Here is a 6,075-nt window from a genome sequence, read left to right as displayed (position 1 = left end):
ACACCCTTAAGAGTTCCGTTTGTACCCAGCGACTCTTACATAGGATTCCTTTCCTTGAATTGAAGCCACCGTGTCAGTATTTGGCTGGTCCGAACAAATTTGAACGCATTGATATACAGCAAAAAGCTACGAAAGCAGTAAACACTGGATTTTTCAAACTCCTCTACAACATTTGCTCGAGTGGGTTCATTACATGTAACAGCTCTGATCTTTCGTCAAGTCGATCTGTTCCTTATCATTGCTAACAGAGAGAAAATAAACTTTTGACCTTTTTTTGACAATGATAGATGGGTACGAAATTTTATTTTATTTATTTATTTTGCATTTTATTAAGAATTTGTCAATTTATTGTAGTTTGGCTTTCAAGCAAAGCCTACTTGCAGCGCCTTAATATGAACAACTTCTTGATCTCATGGCTAAGGAGATTACTGACTTAATCAGATATGCATTCTAATAACGAAATTTTCATCTCCAACGCAGCTTAACAATCGTTTATAGCCTTCTTTTACACGACAAATTTTCTTTTCCTTCTCAAGTACATTCACTGCATTTACAATTAAAGGCAGATTCCACTTGCACAACGGGCGATATTCCTGAGCCGCAGTTCTGGAGGCTTAAAACTTTCCACCTAGTACTGGACGGCTTACAGCATGAACACATTTTCTTGAAGTAAGGAGGGTGGTCTAGAGGATATGCGTGTGAAGCACATGTGCCAAGGCAAGCCTTCACCCTGATGTACTGCGAATCACAGCCGGTCCTTTTTACTAGTTGCCTGTAAGCCTCTGGTTTGCAATAAACACCGAACTGGTCAAACGGATTATAGGCATGGCTTGCCTGGACAAGGAAGACTGACAGTGCAAAAAGCCAGCAAATCGTCATAACGGTCATCTGAAATTAACAAGAAAATTAGGAATTTTTAGACAGGATACGCAATGAAAAGAGTAGTAAGTGGACAGGGACAATACATAATCCTAAAACCAGTGTAATGCCAATTTCCGCAAATAAACGACCTTCACATTCTGGAATGTCGAACTGCATAATTTTGGGTCAATCAAAACTTTAAGGATTCGTTCCTTTTTGGCGCCATTTGGTTGTCAACTATATCAAAAGACTAGAAGCTGATTATCAGAAGATCAGCAAGAGCTGTAAGCAATATCGACGTTTCAGATCAAGTATCCCGATTAATACTGTGGAACACTTCTGGCACCATCTCAGACAACGTCGGAAGCACGTAATTTTCTGTTTCCGTAACGTTGTTATTGTAGACAGTTGAGAACTGAATATTACAGTAAAAATCAAAATTCATATTTGGTCCAATTTGCTGTTTGAATTGAGAAAAAAAGAAGGAAAAACCGAGGGAGGCTACAAAGAAATTGGAGAGGAAAAATACTTTTACGTTTATCAGTTTGAAGGTCATCAAATTTACGGTAAACAGAATTTCATTACAATCCGGCGCTTTATTAAATCGTATTGCTCTTTTCCAATTTGATAGCAAAGGCCATGTGTCAATTGCGCCCTTCAGCTGCAAAATAATCCACGGTGGCAAACGTCGGCAGCATTTAAAAACACTCTCAACTTGTGATGTGCTGCCATTATTGCAGCCTATTGAACGAACAATTCAATACAAACCGAAGAAACGAGAAACCTTTGCAGAACTTTGGAGGAGAGTTGACCAGCAATTGAACTTTCAAGGCCATTGCAGTATTGAATGCACCTTGGAGAACGCTCGGTACTGGAGTACTTGCGATGTCTCATTCACCGATATTTCCTTTTGCCATCCAACACTAGTGCTGTGGATGACTGTGCCGCATTTACGAACGACGAAGGCAAAAATTGGAGCTGGCCGTGCCGTTGCTTTCAATGCCGTACTTGCACAGATTCGCTTGCAGCCCGATTTTGACTGCACGTGCAACTTCAGCCGCTAAATGATATACAAAGATTTCCTTTCTTACTGTGTAACTCCAAAACTGATTTCACTTGGCGAGAGCATCAACTTCACTTTTGAGAAAAAAATCTCTGTTTGTCACTGAAGCCAAAATGAACTGCTCAGTAGTCCGAAGAGAACGTTTGTCCCCCACAGTTCACTAATCGGGATAATAGCTTTATCATTTCAATTAACGACAAAAATTTGAATTTCAAATCAAACCGTTTTGCAATTTCAGTGTCCTTCATTTGGTGCACCAAGCAATTAAGATACAAAAAAAAAAATACAAAATGCTGATCAAATACTAAATTATGTAAAAAAAAAATTACCGGTTGAAACAAGGAAACAAAACTTTCTAAATCCAAGAAGCTGTGTTCAATTTTTGGCACGAGGGACAAAGTGCGTTTGTAACCGTTCGCGACATATTGAACAATTACCTTTTTTCACGAGACTCGCTACACAAAATAAAAACTTCGGTCACTTCTAATAATTAAAGAAAGCGATAGATTTAAATAATCGCCTCACTCACCAAAATGGTGGTCTTCACGAAGCTTGATATTTTGGCGCATAAGAAACCACACTCACTGCTTATATTGTGCCGCTGAAACTGCGTCGGTTCGAAAACTGGCAGTGACACTTGATCTCATTATCTGCCACAAGTGACCCACTCAGCAACGCGATACTCAAACCCACACGAGACATCTAAAAAAACACTATTACCTAAATGTTCCAGATTCCTGTTTACGAACAAATAATCCAACCTGGTTGTGCTGATGATGCCTAACCGTAATTAGGGTTATTTTGCAAACCCAGTATATTTTAACCCCGAACCTCTTTGAGTAGACGACAACACTAACTGATCATCATTGTTACTTATTTTAGAAATTGAAATTTTGAGAGGGATCGGTGGACCATAAAATTTTCGAGTTGAGTCATTGGCTCGTCCGGAGGGCCATTCATTCGCTCATTGGAAAAACTTTGGCAGGCCTCCCGTGATCGAAGTCAAATCACGAATAGTCATTCCAGGAAGATATCTCGTCAGTGCCCGCTTGACATATGTCCATTGTGTCGTTCAACGTCTTACACATTTACACGCACAGTAGACACGAGGCGCGTGTACTGAGAAATTAAACTTTTTAGAGCGACTGTTTTTGTACCCGCTGTGCGAAAATTTCGGTAAAATAGTTTGAGTAATTGGCTTGTCACCATTTTTTTCTCCCATTTTGGATTTCGGGTTTTTGTCATTTCTTTTCATCATGAATTTGCCTTTTACGCTATCACAACGGAGAACTACCGTGTTTAACTAATGAATATTTAACAAGGGTTTGCAATGATCATCTTCCGCTGTGCTATTAAAATCTTCTTCCACTTGGTACTGGTATTATCTTTCATAAGCCCACCTCACAGCAAATTTTCAGAACTTATAGCACTTTTTTGGAATTCATTTGAGCTTTTTAACCACACGGAAACTACGTTTTTAGTAAAAAGCAGACGTTAGCAAACGTCATAGCAAACGTCAGTGTTTTTTGACTCTTCCGTTTTTTAAGCGTTGTTTTGTAGAAAAAACGTCCCGTTTAAATTCTCATCCAAGAGGATATTACTCAAAAATCCTTTTGGGAGAATTTAGCTGACCTTGAAGCAACTTGCCGGCCAAAGCAGTTTTCGGACTTCTCTGTGGACCTCAGAATGTAAAAATAGGGAAAGGAAGTGGAGAGAAAAAAGGAAGAATTTCGCCCAAAATTAAAAGGCAGACAAAAAGTTATGAATCGTTGGTGTTCAGTGCTATTTGTTTTGACAAAATATAGATACAAAACCCCTACACGCCACTGAATGTGAAACAAGTGGTTTATTCAATTAAACGTAGTTTACATTTGAAGCGTTCGTAACGCCCATACACCAATTATGCAAAGGAAAAATCTTGCTCACACTTGTTAACTTAACTGTCCCGCAAGATAAGGTACAGGTTTAGAAGCCATAGGATCATGCAGGAACCAAAGCGGTTGTAAGAGGGTCGCAAACCGAAGATTATAAATTGTTGCTGTTAGTTTTGGGGTTAGGAAAAAAATGAATTAAATGAAATGCATGAAGAAATAGCGCCCTCGCAGACACAACCCTAACTCGCTGACACCCCAAAAACATTTAACGAGCCGACGGAGCACTACGCGAATTTGCTTATTCTTTAATAAAGAACAAGGCCTTTTTATATCAGCATTACTTCTCGATTTGCGTTACTGTACAAACCTAGACTCATGTAGGGATGTGAACATTTTTGGGGGAGCATCGCATGGAATGGATCTAAACTTGGTCAGAACAACTCGGTTTACTTATACCTTAAACAACCCTGAAGTTTATCTACTTGATTGTCAGTTTCAAGGATTAGTAGTACAGGAGGAGGACTGAACCCGGCAGCGTCAACCAGCGTCAGGAACTCATGAGTTGGAGCGAGCATGCGCAACTCCTACATATCCCTGTCATGGCGTTTTCAAAAACCGATTTATTTTTAGATTGAATTTCCGACTCGACTCTAGATCAATAACATCCGGGCGGATACCCTCGTATAGGAACAACCTCTGGTATCTCACCCTTTCATTGTATTGAATGAATAAAGTTGGTATTCCCGCGAATGGGACCCTCGCAGGAGCCCGATGACCAATCACAGGGAAAGGTAGTCCAAAAATAGATTCGTCTTTAAAAATGCAGTGACATAGGCTAAGTGTGGGAGTTGCTCGATTCTACTTATGGGCTAATGTCAACGAAAAGTAACCACCCCTCCTAAGCGGAAGTAGTATTATCGCCCGCCAGGCGCAAAACCGTTTAAACTACGGATCTCAGTTACGTTACAAACTCGAGAGTAAACAAGAGTAGAAAAATCAATTTTATTAAATTCAATAAAGAATATTTTTCGAAATAAATCATTTTTAGACGGTTGAAATTAACTCCGTCACAATTAAATAAGTAATTTAATAACGTATATGCCAGATTATGACGTCATTTCTATTTAATAACTATTAAAACAGTTTGATATGTATCCATTTTACATTCAACACATCATGATTATTATATTAATTTTCTATTTCGAGCAGATTGTGATGACCCCCCTGAAGAGGATCTCTTTAAAGAGTAACGCTAAACTCTTCAAATTTTATCACTGACAGCATGTCGCAAATTGATGCCTGAAGAAATAGTCTCCATATTGTCTTCCGATGAAACTTCGCATACAAAATATCTGGGAGTATCTGAAAGGTTTAACACATTGGGATTTGACATGCGCAGTGGGCAATGTCCAAGAAGAAAGATATTATGTACTGAGCTTTAAAGTGGTACTCTGACCAAAAAAAATTAATTCTCCTTTGCATTTCAAAACTATGTTAACTAAATACTGAGTGACCTTAGTTTCAAGCCTTTATTTAAAAGACACCATTTCATTTAAACTGGAATTTTCCTATTTAATAGTCCGCAATTACTAACTTTACGATATTGAGAGAGCTGGATCGAGGAGAAAATGATTTAAGACTCACCAGTTCTCAATAGTTTAAGAACGCAATGCGTGTGTACGCGACTGAATTAATATCTGGCACGGGAGATTCGGGCTTTCAGACTTTTAAACTCGTGTTTTGCATATATAATAAGCAGCATTTACACGCTAAAACTTTAAGTTAGTGAGTAAATGACGTCATTTTCCCCTAGATCCAGCCCTATGAGGTCCAGTCGGTCAGTTTTGAACGTGCCGGTGTGATGGCGGACCATGAAATATTCAAAATTTACGTGCAAAGTAAACGGTCTTTGGATAAAAATCAAAGTTCAAAAAATTTTGATAGGCAGGTGATGAGCAAATACACTTTCAAAATTTGAAGAAAAAAAGGAAGTGATTTTTGATCATAGTATAACTTTAAAAGTACGACCATGAAGGTTGTCCGGCAACACAATCGCGATCCGTTAGGATGCAAACACTAATGCAGTTGCACTTTTCTTCCGTTATGAAAATGACAGGCATTAAGCTTCAAAACGTACAAATACCTCATAAAAGGAGATCACTTGAAATTGCGGAATTGCATCCCTTTCCCATATTTTAAGGAAAAGAAATTGGTATAATATGATCTCTCACAAACTCACTCTTTTCCAGTTATTAGTCTACTTAAACACTTTTGATT

At 38.6% G+C, this 6,075-nt stretch overlaps 1 protein-coding gene and 1 long non-coding RNA gene across 3 annotated transcripts in view; both read right to left on the bottom strand.

Moving 5' to 3' along the window:
- Positions 1-296: 296 nt before the first annotated feature.
- LOC137984907 (uncharacterized) lies at positions 297-2,637 on the bottom strand. The gene is made up of 2 exons (XR_011119196.1): positions 2,454-2,637; positions 297-888 (listed from the first exon to the last, which is right to left on the bottom strand). It is a non-coding gene; the product is annotated as an uncharacterized lncRNA (long non-coding RNA).
- A 2,149-nt stretch (positions 2,638-4,786) lies between these two features.
- Positions 4,787-6,075, bottom strand: part of LOC137985376 (regulator of G-protein signaling 7-like) — an 18,148-nt gene continuing 16,859 nt past the window's right edge. For both annotated transcript variants that reach the window (XM_068832969.1, XM_068832970.1), the window contains one exon: positions 4,787-6,075. This exon is cut by the window's right edge and continues 885 nt beyond it. The gene's annotated coding sequence lies outside the window, so the exon portion shown is untranslated.

The sequence above is a fragment of the Montipora foliosa genome, chromosome 14, assembly GCF_036669935.1.
Source record: "Montipora foliosa isolate CH-2021 chromosome 14, ASM3666993v2, whole genome shotgun sequence".
NCBI classification, from domain to species: domain Eukaryota; kingdom Metazoa; phylum Cnidaria; class Anthozoa; order Scleractinia; family Acroporidae; genus Montipora; species Montipora foliosa.
Note: the sequence above shows the minus strand (reverse complement) of the source record. Positions and strands in the feature narration are given on the sequence as shown.